This window comes from Schistocerca americana, chromosome 6 (genome assembly GCF_021461395.2).
Source record: "Schistocerca americana isolate TAMUIC-IGC-003095 chromosome 6, iqSchAmer2.1, whole genome shotgun sequence".
NCBI lineage: Eukaryota > Metazoa > Arthropoda > Insecta > Orthoptera > Acrididae > Schistocerca > Schistocerca americana.
The window spans coordinates 647,267,414-647,283,591 of NC_060124.1; the positions used below are offsets into that span (position 1 = coordinate 647,267,414).

At 37.8% G+C, this 16,178-nt stretch overlaps 1 pseudogene; it reads left to right on the plus strand.

Annotated features, from left to right (window-relative positions):
* LOC124620365 overlaps positions 1-16,178 on the plus strand; it is a 123,523-nt pseudogene that overhangs the window by 20,315 nt on the left and 87,030 nt on the right.

Sequence of the window (16,178 nt, forward strand, 5' to 3'; positions counted from 1 at the left end):
CATCTGTCACCTACAATTCCAGCCCTGTCACTGGCATTCCGTACCCCACAATATGACTGGGCCACTATGAAAGCAGCCACATCATTGTCAAATTCACTGAAACTACTGCATAGCAATTTGCTTGAGTATGGCTGCAGTTGTGGTCTTCTGTTTGGTTTAAGCACTGCGTCAATACCTTCTCCTCCATGGATTGTTTCCAGTATTTGGAGATGAAACATTAGGCAGCAAAACGTGCCTTATAACCAAAATCTAATGAACATATAATTAAATTAACTAAAGATGTAATGTTGCACTCTCAGGTAAGACTGATCTTGAATACAAAGCCAAAGTGGAAATTAATTGTAAGCTGCAACATTCATCTCACTTTTTGTTATTAAAATTATTCACAGTGCCATAGGGAGAACTGAGTTTATGTGTTTTATAGAGTCAGATACACGCTGTGGCACAGGGTGCTGTCCATTATTTTCCTGACTATGATGTCCAGCTATGGTAGTCTTCCTTCTTCTTTGGTCTCCATAGTGAATTTGATTTTGTGGCGTGTGGAGTTCAGATGTACAAAGAAGTCAAGAAGTTTGTCTCTTCCATGAGGACAGATGACAAGTGTGTTATCCACATAACAGAAGAAGAAGAAAAGAAGAAGATGGATTTCCATTTGGTTGACATCAGGGCCTCTTCCTCGAAGTGCACCGTAAACATATTCACAATCTCTGGTCAGAGTGGGCTGCCTATTCCGACTCCATCTGTTTGCAGGAGGTGGGTGTGCCATGAGTCAGTGAAGTGGAAAAGTTGAACAAGTAATATGCGTGACGTGTCATACCTCGACCAATATTGAGAACAGAATAAAAAATTCAGAGGCATTACTTTTCAGCACTCCCATGCATATTCTGCATGCAAGAAAAGCTTATGGAGCGGGTTTCTCATTCAGAAATTCTATTTCAGTGTTGGTTGTTTACACGAAGACCGTGTTAAGCATAATGGAAGAAGGAGAAATGTTTATCAGCATTCCAGATTTGGCAGTGGCAGGCTCATGGTCTGCTGAGACTCTGGTTTATTGTTTCACTATATTGCTGCTTGCATTGCTCAGAATCTCATTTTGTGCCAACATAGAATTGGTAGGTTCAGGAGGGCCATGCTAAATGCCTTGCAGGGCCTCAGTAGTGCCACCCAACTAGCACCTGAGAGGGCAGACAAGTGTTCGCTCATGCGTACGTGATCCTGCAGTGAAGTTGTGTACATTTAGTCAGGAAGTGGGCTTGTATACAGTGAGACAGATATCCACACAGACAATGTGATGGCATCTGGAGCAGCACAGACTGTCAAGCCCTTAATGCAGCTCTAGAGAGAGGTGAACTGACAGCGGTGCAACTGACAACAATGCCAGACACAGGAATGGCACTGTGTCATCATGTCAGACGAGTCTCGGTTCTGCAACATCGTCACAATTGATGTACTTGTGTTTGGAGGCTCTGATGCCAACAGACCTGGCCAGATTGTTCCTGTCATTCTCATGCGGGTCCAGCATGTGATGTGATGGTATGGGGTGCAACTGGATACATGTCACAACTTCTGGTTCACATATCCAGTAATTTGGACAGCAGTCATTGCATTTGTGTTTTGTTAAGGCCTATCGCTGTGCCCTATTTTCAAGGGCTCCGTGATTGTAGATTGTATTTTATTGGTCCTGTTGTCTACATAGCAGCTTATGCATAAGACATTGGACAAGTCAAGTTATAAATATACAGGCTGAAAGTAATTTCAAAGCATACATATTTAAGCTTACAATAATACACTTTACACACAAGTATTTATATAACACATTTCATAAATTTAAATATTCTTCAATGGAATAAAAGCAGTGATGCTGTAAATATGACTTTAGAGATTTTCCAAATGTATTGACCTCAGTGATAGCTTTTATGTTTTCAGGAAGTTTGTTATAAAGCTTAACTCCCATGTGAAAAGTACCTTTTTGGCACAGTGCTATGCTGATTTGAGTCATATGTAAGTTCCTGTTTTGTCTGGTAAAGTGCTCATGTATATCACAGTTTTTTTTAGCCTCTGGTCCTTGCCTGTTACATTTAATTTAAAGAACAAAAGGGTTTCCATAATGTATATACACGGTAATGGGAGAATACCAGATTTCTTAAACAGGGGTTTACAAGAGTCTCTAGGCTTGCACCCAAACAAGATTCTAATGGCCCTTTTTTTGTAGTTTAAAAGTGCTATTAGCTATTTTAGAGTTTCCCCAGAAGGTGACCCCATATCTAAGACGAGAATGAAAGTACGCATGATATGCATTCAATACTGTTTTCTCACTACAGCATGATTTTAATGAACAAAGAAGATAACGTGTTTTGGTCAGTTCTGTATTGAGACATTCAATATGCTTGTTCCATCTGATGTTACTCTGCAGCCAAAGTCCTAAGAATTTGGTTTCAGTACTGTTACCAACTGGTTCGTCATTGATAGAGACTGATGGGATAAACATGTCCTTGTTAGGAACATTGTGGAATTTTAGAGCAACAGTTTTCTTACTGTTTATTACAAGCCGATTACTCTGTGCCCAGCTGCTAAGTTGTTTTGTGACTGTGTTTACTGTCTGCTGTAACTGTTCATCGTCGTCTCCTTTTAGTAGAATCGTGGTGTCATTTGCAAATATGATTGATTTGTGTGCATCAATATTTAAGCTTAGATCATTTATGTACAGAAGAAACAGAAGGGGTCCCAATACAGATCCTTGGGGTACACCACATTTTATTTGTTTATAGTCAGATAAGTGATTAGATACAGTTTTTAGTTCAATATTTGTGTGCTTGACACACACTGCCTGCATACGATTTGTCAGGCAGGAACTGATCCACTTGTTGGACAGACCTCGAATACCATATCTTTCTAGCTTTGATAGCGGAATTTTATGGTCCACCATGTCAAAAGCTTTTGACAAGTCAATAAAGACTCCTATTGTTTCCTGTTTTTTGTCCATCAGGTTTAGGATGAAATTGATGCACTCATAGACAGCAGTTGTCGTTGACCTCTTATTTCTGAATCCATGTTGTTCATTACATAGGATGCTGTTTTTATTTATAAATTTCATAAGTTTCTCATACATAACTTTTTCCAGTACTTTAGAGATGCAGGAGGAAATTGTGATGGGTCTGTAGTTATTTACATTGTCTTTATCCCCTTTTTTATATACAGGAATAACTTTTGATGTTTTTAACACATCAGGGAAAGTGCCTGCCTGAAGTGAGCAGTCGCATAAATGTGTGAGTACTTCAGTTAGGTTTGATGCGCTCTCCTTTAACACTGTTGCAGGTATACCATCAATACCTGCCGATTTGGAATTTTTTAGTCCTTTTATTGCTTTAGCTACTTCATCTTGTGAAACAGAACCGATGTACATTGATCCTCTACATGTACTTATTTTATATTCATTTGCCTGGATGCTCTTAAAGTTTGATTGTAACATATTTTCAGCAACACCTGTGAAAAAGTTGTTAAATGTGTTAGCTACTTCTAAGGGGTTTGTTACTTTTTTATTTTTATGTGATAGTGTTATATTTTTCCAAGGTTGTCTGTATTCTCCACATTCTTTTTTTATAACACTCCACATAGCCTTTGATTTATTAGCTGAATTATAAATGATTTCATCATTATGCATTATTTTTGCTGCTTTTATTACTTTTCTTAATATTTTGGAGTATTTTTTATAGTATGCGCGTACTACAGGTGATGAATTTTTCGAGTTACATATTTCATGAAGTAGTCTTCTCTTCTGGCATGAAACCCTTATTCCCTTTGTGATCCAGCTGTTTGTTCTAGAGTTTCCCCGTATGGTTAATGTTTTCAGTGGGAATGCAAGTTCAAAGAAATGGGTTAATGTATCAATGAAAGTGTCGAATTTTTCATTTATATCATTCATTTTGTACACTCCTAGCCATTTTTCTTTGTGTAATAAGTTGTTGAAGTAGTTCACATTATGCTGATTATAGCTTCGATATGCTGTTCTAAAAGACATGTTGTTAATAATACTGCCTTGTACTTTTATGCTTAATATTTGAGCAAGATGATCACTAAAACCTGCATTGAAAATTTTTAGTGAGGTGTTGTGTAAACTCTTATTTACTAGAAACTGATCAAGAGCTGTTTGACAAGTTTCTGATACTCGGGTAGCTGCTTTTACTTCAGTCTTTAAATTGAAGGACGTTGCAAGGTTCAAAATGTCAATATTGAAGTCATCACAGATTATAAATTCACAATCCATTTTATTTACTTTAATTAGCAATGACTCCATTTTGTTTAAGAAAAGTTCAAAATTCCCATACGGTGATCGGTAAACTGTAGCAATAACCAGGTTGAACTGAGTAATTTTTATAGCTGCAATTTCATAATCCTTTTCGACATTTGCCCTAGTTAAGTCAGGTAGTGTAATAAAATCTACATTATCCTTTGTGTAAATTGCTATCCCACACTGTTTGCTGTTTTTCCTGCAGTAGTAAGCAGCCAAGACAAATTTGTTTATTTTAGTATTCTGGATTAATTCTGGGTTAAGCCAGTGCTCAGAAATGCATAACACTGAGATATCATTAAGTTCATGTGTTAATAGAACGTTAATTTCATCGATCTTATTACACAGGGATTGCACATTATGGTGATAAATTTTTAAATCGGGCGTATTCACAATTTGGTAATTGGGAATCATATTTACAGCATCACATACCTCTAGTTTAAATTAGGAATGTCATCAGCGTTGTATTTTTGTTCTTCTTTCTTGTTTATTTTGTTTTCCTCGCTGTTGGAAGGATGTTCAGGAAGCTGATAAATTGTTCTATCCCTTACAAGTCTTTCTTTGATGTTATCTTTTAACAAGATAATGCAAGACTACACATCACCTGAGCTGTACTGAGCTACCTCGATACAGAGAGTGTTCCACTGTTGCCGTATCCAGCATTTTCTTCAAATCTGTCACCTGTGGAGAACGTCTGTTCACAGGATGCCAAGAGATGGGTATGCCACCAGCCGCCAGCCACCAGTCGCCAGCCACTACAGTTGAAGAACTCTGACATATGACATTCAGTTGAGTAGCATGAAATGATGTACCCATGGCTGTAATCCAACCTCGATTTGATATCCAGTGTGATGAGAGCTGTTCTGCTTTTCCAGTTTCAATACTGAAATTCATATATTATTTTTATGCTATCCTAACCAGATTGGACTGTGGTGTCATACAGCATAAAATATCTTACAACGTGTTGAATTAGTTACGAGAAGTGTAGAACAGCCAGCAGGGGAAAGATGTTGGCAATGAGACAGCTTTTATGTATAACAGCAGTACAGTGTTTCACAGTGCATAATGCTTCCGCAGATTGAGAACAAAATGTGTGGTTTGCTTTCATCCATTTTCACAAACATAGCCTAAAAAATAATGTTGACATTACTGTGCATTTCACTCTGAGGCATATTGCACTCTGAGAATGTTCATCGAATTCAGTTACTTTGTATTATATTTCAGTAACAGTGACATAATAGCAAATTGGACTGTATGAGTTTTTACGGATTTTTTTTCCAGACACACACTACCATTTCTTCAGATTTATTTAATTTGGGTATAAATCCTTTCCAGCATATATGCTGTACACAAAATGTTGAACATAAAATGTAGCTATCTGCTGATTTAACATCTTGCTGAGTATACCGGTACAATATTTTGTTGTAACAAATAGTTCAATGTATTTTACACACTTATAAACTTATTTATACAGTTATAGTAATTTATACCATTACATTTATGTTGTACCTTAATGTTCTGGAAGACGATATTATAAGGAACCTCATACTTTTCCTGGATGATAGAGTTGTCTATAATGAATTATTGCCTGAAAAAAATCTGCACAAATTTGAGTCAGATCATAACATTTCAATTTGGTCCAAAGATAGGCAACTGAGTTTAAGTTTTCAGAAAAGTAAATTGGAGCACATCACAAAACAAAAAAAAGACGGTATTGTATGACTACATTATCAAATAATCACAGTTTTAATTGGTCAACTCATACAAATATCTGGATGATATGAAATGGTGACATAGACTCACTTGCAGGCAAAGCAGAATGCAGACTTCAATTCATTGGTAAGATACTGGAAAATGCAATCAGTCTATAGAGGACATTGCTTACAAAATACTTGTGTGGCCCATTCTAGAATATTGCTTAAGTATGACCCATAACAAATAAGGCTAATGGCAGACATTGAATGTATACAAAATAGTGTAGCATGATTGATCATAGATTTATTTGATGCATGGGAGAGCATCAAGAAGCTACTAAAAATTGGAAATGCCAGACAAGTGAAGATAGACGCCAAATATATGACAAAACCTAATTTATGAAATTTCAGGAACCTGTATTAAGTGAGGTATTTAGGGATTATGCAATAACCGCATATGTATCACTCCTATAGGGACCATGAAGGCAAGATTAATTACAGCATGCACAGAACCATTTAAAGAATCATTCTTCCCACACTCCACATGAGCATTGAATGGGGAAAAACCATAATGTGTGGTACAACAATGTACTTTGTCAGACAAACCCACAGTGGTTTATACAGTGTGCATGGAGACATGGAATCAGTTGACAGTAGCTGGGTAATGGTTCATATTGATTCCCATTTCCCTGTTGCAGTAGGTGATCTTATGCCTCTAATTATTTTTTCATTGCTATCTTAACTTGCATTCTTCAATTCAGTTTATTAACCCTTCTTATCTCTTTGTATTAGGGCAAATGTACAGTTAACTTTTGAGGAATTTGTATTTTCAATTTATCAACGGGAGTTTTGTTTCATATGCAGCAGCAATGTTACAAATTATTTGTTTCAGTTTCTTTAGAATAATTTGCTGTTTCATGGGTGCCTTGAAGGAAATAAAAGATCTCGAAAGTGTCTTAATGACAACCGATGGCCTCATGTTGACAAGACAGCTGGTTGCCTTGCAGAGGGCAGGGCTTGACGGTCTGAACATCAGCTTAGACACCCTGCAGTCCCAACGCTACAACCAGATCACGAGGAGGAAAGGCTGGGAGCGTGTCATGGTTGGCATAGATCTAGCCTTGCAACTCGAATACGACCCTGTGAAGGTATTACTAGTGCAGCTGTCATCGCATGCAGACTTTCATAAACAAAATATATAAATCTGTTGTTAAGAATATCAATACAAGAATCACCATTTTAAAGCAGTATGCCCACACCCTTGCCCCCATCCCCGCTCCCACCCTCACCGCTGTCTCCACACTGCAGCTGTAAGTGAAGGAAGGTATATTAAGACAGAAGAAGTAAATTTTAGCTGACGATGCTAACAGTTTCGTAGTTTATACAACATAAAAAGGATGCCTTGCAAGTTTACCAATTAAAAATCTTACATTTTCCTCCCAAGAGAGTCTTATGAGACTCAAGATCTTTACAGTTTCTCTTTTTTTCTTTTGTGTCTTTAGTTTAAAATAAGTTTCCACTATTGTGGTGTTGTTTTGGTAAAAATACTCGATTGTTTGGAAAAATTATTCTTAATTCTGTAGTCACATTTTTGTTGTGTCTAAGTACTACTGGTTTCAGTAGCAAGTGCCAGCATCAGTTCATCTTATTATCAAACATTTCTGTGCAAAATAAAAGCTGACCACTGTGGCCGAGCGGTTCTAGGCACTTCAGTCCAGAACCGTGCTGCTGCTATGGTCGCGGGTTCGAATCCTGCCTCAGGCAGGGATGTCCTTAGGTTAGTTAGGTTTAAGTAGTTCTAAGTCTGGGGGACTGATGACCTCAGATGTTAAGTCCCATAGTGCTTAGAGCCATTTGAACCATTTTGCAAAATAAAAAGCTTCTGTACAACTGCAAACTAGACATACCATTTTCAGGGTGCAGTTCACATCTATTGAAAGCACAACAGTGACCTTTACTTTTAGTAGATAAGACACCTACTGAAGTAAGTGACTTGATGACTGCACACAAGAAGTTGTCATTTATTCCATATGTAGCTACCATGCAGACTCATATTTTGTATTAGTTTGTCCTTACTCTTCCAAAAGGTTAAACCTTGTCTCTGCAGCCACAGCTTCCTCTCTTCAGCAGTTGTCTTCATCTCCATGTGTGAAGAAAATCCCATTCATTGATCATATTGTTTAAGTAGGATGTTCTCAGTCATCCCCTTGTTTTCTTACCTACGATCTTGCCTTCAGAAATGTTTTTTAAAAGATTATCGTCTCCAGTTAAGTGTCCAGTGTATTTTGCTTTGCCCTGGCCTATAACTTTCAGTGGTTCTTTCTTCTCTCCTATTTCCTTTAATTTTTCTGTCAATGCAGCTAGTTCTTGTACTTCTCCTCCAGAACCACATTTCAGCAGGTCTGAGGCGAGCTTCCTTTGGCTTTTCTAATGTACAGATTTTGCATCTGTGTGTCAGAACACTCCACACAAAGGTCTTTACAAATATTTTCTTAATGTGGAAGCTGATATGTTTATTCAGTTGCAGCTTCTTCTTATTTTGGAAGGAACTCTTCACCTGTGCTATTCTTTTCTTGAATGCCTTGAAATATTGATTGTTTTCTTGCAAAATGCTACTGAGATATTGAATTTCAGTTCCTTTCTTGAGTTGCTCATTGCCTGTTCTTGTGTCAGTCCTACCTCCTCCTCCTTTCTTGTCTGTAGCCATAACTTTTGTCTTCTTTGTATTCATTTTTAGCTTTAGTTTTACCACTTCTTGATTTAAGGCCTGAAACATTTTATTTAGTTCCTACTCTGATTTACTATTGTGATGTCGTCAATCTGCAGTGTATATGCATGCAATTAAGTTTCCATATCGACATCATGCTCCAAAAACCACCTAACTGTGTGTGGCAGGGGGTACGTCTCATGCCACCAACTGATCCCCTCTGCCTTTTTCCACTTGTGAACAGTGCTTGGGAAGAATGACTGTCAGTACACTTCTGTATTATCTCTAACTTCTCAAATTTTCTTCTCGTGATCATTTCGTGAATTGTATATGAGAGAAACTATTATGTTGTCAGACTCTTCTCGGAAACTACTCTCTCGAAATTTGGGTAGTAAATCTTTCCGTGATGCACAACTGCTCTCTTATGGCATCTACCACTGGAGTTGCTGAGCATCTCTGTAATGATCTCACAGCGACTAAATGATCCTGTGACAAAACGCTCCGCATTTCATTGGATCTTCTTTCTCTCTTCTGTCAGTCTTACTGGGTAAGGACACAGGGGTAATTTACATTCACTTAAGATTCTTCCTGTGAATCTTAGTCTGGCATCTGCTTTTCTATTGCTGTTTTATGTGGTCATTCCACTTTAAGGTTGCTCTGGATAGTTACTTCTAGATATTTTATGATAGATTCTGTTTCCAGCAATTTGTCATTAATAGTGTAGTTGTACAGTATTGGATTTCTTTTCCTGTGTGTGTGTGTGTGTGTGTGTGTGTGTGTGTGTGTGTGATATGTTACATTTATTTATGTGCAGGGTCAACTGCCAGAGCCTACATCATTCACCAATCCTCTGCAGGTCATTGTGCAAATTGATACTGTCTTCTGTTATTGCTACTTTCTGGTGGACAAGTGTAGTACCTGTGAACAATATTAAGGAGCCTCTGACACTTTCTACTGGATCATTTATATACATTGTAAATGTAATGGTCCTATCACATTTCCATGGCGTATTCCAGAAATTACCTTTTGATTCTGGTCATCTTTTCTTTGTTGTTGTTATTACTTCCTAGATGAACATATTAAGGAAGTAAGGTGATAGAAGGCACCCGTATCTCACTGCCCTTCTGGTTTTCCTTCTTTCATATCCGGTTCAGTACTCTGACTTTAGTATATACTCAAAATTAATCATCTGTCCTTCCACTTTGGACATTACTTTAAGGAATGATGATATAATGGTAATCTGTTTATTAAACAATATTTTAATGATACACTATGCTTTCTGATCATATAGTGGCTTGATGATGGAATTTGATACTGAAATTAGTAATCATTAGACAAAATAAAAGTGAAGCTATAATAAAAGAAAGTAATATTTTGGATCATGTCAGTTGTTGTTCCAAACAACAGCACGTCAGGAATAGGTTCAAATGGCTCTGAGCACTATGCGACTTAACTTCTGAGGTCATCAGTCGCCTAGAACTTAGAACTAATTAAACCTAACTAACCTAAGGACATCACACACATCCATGCCCGAGGCAGGATTCGAACCTGCGAACGTAGCGGTCATTCGGTTCCAGACTGTAGCGCCTAGAACCACACGGCCACTCTGGCTGTCCAGGAATAGGTACTAAATTATTTGTCCGCTGATGACCTCACAGCTTAGAACACTAAAACACAAATGTTAATTGTTTGTTATGTGCCCTGGTAGAGTTTACAGCTGTTTACAGTTCACGATTGGTTGTTGGAGATTGGACATTACTCACATAGTGTATTTAGTGCACAGTGCAGAAAAAGGCAGTGTCCAGAAAAGTAAACAAGTGTAAAGGCAAAAGTTTCATGACAGGATGTTGTGTCACCATACTTGGAAGACAATTATAGCCAAAGACAGAAATTTAAAAGAAACTGGCTCATTTGAGCTGCGGAGACCTAGTCGAGGATTCTCAGTAGATAATTGTTAGCACAGTAGAATTTATAAAGAGACAATGTCAGTTCGTGTCAGGGAAGGTTGATTGGTAAGTATCTATCAGCTTTCTCGTAAAACTCACAATTTGAAGAATACACATCAAGGAAAAGGTAGAAGTCCAACAGTGTCAAATCTAGACAATAATATCGATCATCCAACAGTTTTGCAAAATCCCCAGTTGTACTTTACTTACTTACTTACTTACTAACTTACTCAGATTTGCTGTGTACCATACAAGGAACTGGTTTCCACTAGTTCACTTGATCAGCTGCCAAGTTCTCACCTTCCTCCAAGTTTGTGTCCATGGATTGAAGATTCATTGCAAAAGTTCCAGGTGTTAAAAGGTCTTCCTGTACATCTGTATCTGTCCATTGATTTCAACAACAGTGTTGATTTTGGGATTCTTCCACCTTACATGCGTAGAACATAACCTGCAATCCTCAGTCTTCTTTCAACAATAATTTTGTGCAGGCTGTGTAGACCTCTTATTCTCAGCACTTCATCGTTTGTAACTTGGTTGGGTTAACATCTTCAGAATTCATCTCTAGCATTGTTGGTGAAAAACATGGAGACTGTGTGCTGATTTTACTGACATTTTCCAAGTCTCACACATATAAACGATAAAGGAGTGCAGTCAAAGCTTTGTTGGCATATTACAGACCTAATTGCCATATGGACTGATTTTCCAGTTCTGCTGGTGATTTCTGCATCTGTGACCTCATTATTACATACAAAGCTACCGAGATATGGCAATCTGTCAACATCTTGTATTATCTTCTATTGCACTGTAATCGGGGAAGAGACGAGTAATTTCCACTTACTTTGCACATTCTGTTTACCTTATCCCTATTAATTTTCAGCCCTACACAATAGGGCATTTAATGAGAAAGCATATAAAAATTAACTTGATGCCTTCCAAGGAGATGGTATCTACTTAGTCTCTACTCCTTCAAGCCTGACTTTGTAAGTGTAGACCAGACATGGCTTAAATTCAGAGAAATAGTATCGACATCAATTAAGAGATATATACCAAATAAATTGAAAGGATACCAAATAAATTAAAAGGGTGGTGCACAAAATATGTCAAAACTCAGCTGCAGAAGCAATGAAAAAAAGCATGTCAAAATTTAAAAGAATGCAAAATCTCCAAGATTAGCGATGTTTTACTGAAGCTCGAAACTTAGGGTGGGTTTCAGTGCAAGATGTGTTTAATAGTTCCCATAGTGAAACTTCGTTTTGAAATCTGGAAGAAAATCCAAAGAGGTTCTGGTTGCATGTGTAGTACACCAATGGCAAGACACAACCAATACCTTCACTGCGCAATAGCTGTGGTGATATTACTGATGACAGTGCTACTAAAGCAGGGTTACTAAACACGGATTTCTGAAATTTCTTCACCAAAGACAACAAAGTTATTATTGCAGTATTCAAATCAAGAACAACTGCAACTGTGAGTAACTTAGTAGTAGCTCTCCTCAGTGTCATAAAGCAGTTATGTTTCTTTCAGAGAATGCTGATACAATAGCTCCATTAGAAATCATATATAGCCCTGGAGATTCTAAAAGGTATCAGATAGATTATATAATGGTAAGACAGAGATTTAGGAACCAGGTTTTAAATTGTAAGACATTTCCAGGGGCAGATGTGGACTCTGACCACAATCTATTGGTTATGACCTGTAGATTAAAACTGAAGAAACTGCAAAAAGGTGGGAATTTAAGGAGATGGGACCTGGATAAACTGAAAGAATCATAGGTTGTACAGAGTTTCAGGGAGAGCATAAGGGAACAATTGACAGGAATGGGGGAAAGAAATGCAGTAGAAGAATAATGGGTAACTTTGATGGATGAAGTAGTGAAGGTAGCAGAGGATCAAGTACGTAAAAAGACGACTGCTAGTAGAAATCCTTGGGTAACAGAAGAAATATTGAATTTAATTGATGAAAGGAGAAAATATAAAAATGCAGTAAATGAAGCAGGCAAAAAGGAATACAAATGTCTCAAAAATGAGATCGACAGGAAGTGCAAAATGGCTAAGCAGGGAGGGCTAGAGGACAAATGTAGGGATGTAGAGGCTTATATCACTAGGGGTAAGATAGGTACTGCCTACAGGAAAATTAGAGAGACCTTTGGAGATAAGAGAACCACTTGCATGAACATCAAGAGCTCAGATGGAAACCCAGTTCTAAGCAAAGAAGGGAAAGCAGAAAGGTGGAAGGAGTATATAGAGGGTCTATACAAGGGCGATACACTTGAGGACAATATTATGGAAATGGAAGAGGATGTAGATGAAGATGAAATGGGAGATACAATACTGCGTGAAGAGTTTGACAGAGCACTGAAAGACCTGGGTCGAAACAAGGCCCCTGGAGTAGACAACATTCCATTGGAACTACTGACGGCCTTGGGAGAGCCAGTCCAGACAAAACTCTACCATCTGGTGAGCAAGATGTATGAAACAGGCGAAATACCATCAGACTTAAAGAAGAATATAATAATTCCAATCCCAAAGAAAGCAGGTGTTGACAGATGTGAAAATTACCGAACAATCAGTTTAATAAGCCACAGCTGCAAAATACTAACACGAATTCTTTACAGACGAATGGAAAAACTAGTAGAAGCCGACCTCAGGGAAGATCAGTTTGGATTCCGTAGAAATACTGGAACATGTGAGGCATTACTGACCTTACGACTTATCTTGGAAGAAAGATTAAGGAAAGGCAAACCTACGTTTCTAGCATTTGTAGACTTAGGGAAATCTTTTAACAATGTTGACTGGAATACTCTCTTTCAAATTCTAAAGGTGGCAGGGGTAAAATACAGGGAGCGAAAGGCTATTTACAATTTGTACAGAAACCAAATGGCAGTTATAAGAGTCGAGGGACATGAAAGGGAAGCAGTGGTTGGGAAGGGAGTAAGACAGGGTTATAGCCTCTCCCCGATGATATTCAATCTGTATATTGAGCAAGCAGTAAAAGAAATAAAAGAAAAATTCGGAGTAGGTATTAAAATCCATGGAGAAGAAATAAAAATGTTGAGGTTCGCCGATGACATTGTAATTCTGTCAGAGACAGCAAAGGACTTGGAAGAGCAGATGAACGGAATGGATGGTGTCTTGAAGGGAGGATATAAGATGAACATCAACAAAAGCAAAACGAGTGTAATGGAATGTAGTCGAATGAAGTAAGGTGATGCTGAGGGAATTAGGTTAGGAAATGAGACACTTAAAGTAGTAAAGGAGTTTTGCTATTTGGGGAGCAAAATAACTGATGTTGGTCGAAGTAGAGAGGATATAAAATGTAGACTGGCAATGGCAAGGAAAGCGTTTCTGAAGAAGAGAAATTTGTTAACATCGAGCATAGATGTAAGTGTCAGGAAGTCATTTCTGAAAGTATTTGTATGGAGTGTAGCCATGTATGGAAGTGAAACATGGATGGTAAATAGTTTGGACAAGAAGAGAACAGAAGCTTTCAAAATGTGGTGCTACAGAAGAATGCTAAAGATTAGATGGGTAGATCACATAACTAATGAGGAAGTATTGAATAGGATTGGGGAGAAAAGAAGTTTGTGGCACAACTTGACCAGAAGAAGGGATTGGTTGGTAGGACATGTTCTGAGGTATCAAGGGATCACCAATTTAGTATTGGAGGGCAGCGTGGAGGGTAAAAATAGTAGGGGGAGACCAAGAGATGAATACACTAAGCAGATTCAGAAGGATGTAGGTTGCAGTAGGTACTGGGAGATGAAGAAGCTTGCACTGGATAGAGTAGCATGGAGAGCTGCATCAAACCAGTCTCAGGACTGAAGACCACAACAACAACATATAGCCACTCATTTGATAAAGATCCATACCTAGAGACTGAAAAGTTGCTCAGGTCACACCAATGCTCAAGAAAGAAAAGAGGAGTAATCTACTAAATAACAGACTCATATCACTAATGTTGATTTGCATTAGGATTTTGGAACATATATTGTGTTTGAATATTATGAATTATCTCAAAGATAATGATTCATTGATAAATAGCCAAGATAGATTCAGAAATATTGACCTTTTAAAACACAGCTAGCTCTTTAGTCACACAAAGTAATAAGTGCTGTCGACTGGGGCTCTCAAATTGATTCCATATTTGTAGATTTCCAGAAGACTTTTTGAAACAGTTCCTCACAAGTATTTTCTAATCATCTTGTGTGCCTATGGTGTATTGTCTCAGTTGTGCAACTGGATGTGTGGTTTCCTGTCAGAAAGGTCACAGTTCATAGTAATTGATGGAAAATCGTCAAGTAAAACAAAAGTGATATCTGACATTCCTCAAGGAAGTGTTATAGACCACCTGCTGTTGCCGATCTACATTAACAATTTAAGAGAGAATCTGAGCAGTCCTCTTAGATGATGGTATCATTTACAGTCTTGCATATCATTTACTGTCTTGTAAAGTGATCAGATGATCAAAACGAACTGCAAAATGATTTAGGCTACCTATCCATATGATGCAAAAAGTGGTAACTGACCTTAAATAATAAAAATTGTTATGTCATCCGCATGAGTAGTAGAAGGCATCTACTAAATTTTGGTTACATGATAATTCACGCAGATCTAAAGGCTGTGAAGTCTATTGAATACTTAGGAATTACATTTACAAATAACTTAAATTGGAATGCCCACATAGATAACGCGGTGGGAAAGCAAACAAAAGACTGTGATTTAATAGTAAAACATTTAGAAGGTTAGGATTACTAAAGAGACTATCTACAACTATACTTGTCTGTCCTCTTTTGGAGTATTCAGCATGGTGTGAGATCCTTACCAGATAGCACTGGCAAAGGACATCATTTAAAAGTTCAAAGAAGGGCAGCTCATTTTGTATTATTGGGAAACAGGAAAGTGCATGCCACAGATATCGCATGTGAATTGGGGTGGCAGTCATTAAAGCAAAAGCATTTTGCTGGAGCAGGTTCTTAAAATTTCAATCATCAATTTTCTCCTCCGAATGTGAAAATATTTTGTTAGAGCCCTCTTACATAGGGAGAAATGATCATTGTAATAAAATAAGAGAAATCAGAGCTTGTACGGAAATATTGAAGTGTTTGGTTTTCCTCAAATGCTGTAGGGGAGTGGAATGGTAGATAAATAGGTTGAGGGTGGTTCTCTGAACCCTCTGCCAGCAATTAATTGTGAATTACAGACTAGTCATGCAGATATAGATAATGTAGATAGGCTTTCAATATTGTGCACTGATTCTCTAATTTTATACATTGCTCAAATACTTTCGTGGCGCTTTGGAGTGACCCCTTCAAAATAACACTTTACCAGTCTTCTTAATATGTATTTTGGTAACCAGGTTGATAAGAAGTTACAACAATACTCTCTTATTACTCCCCAGTTTTGGGTTTTATTAATGAACAAAATCGCCGCAGTGTTCCATAACAATTACGGGCTGAAGTTTCCTGCTGATGGAACCAATATGATTTTCTGTGTTTCTGAGCATACAGGTTGTGTATGCTGTTTGGAGCTTGTTGTATGCTGAAT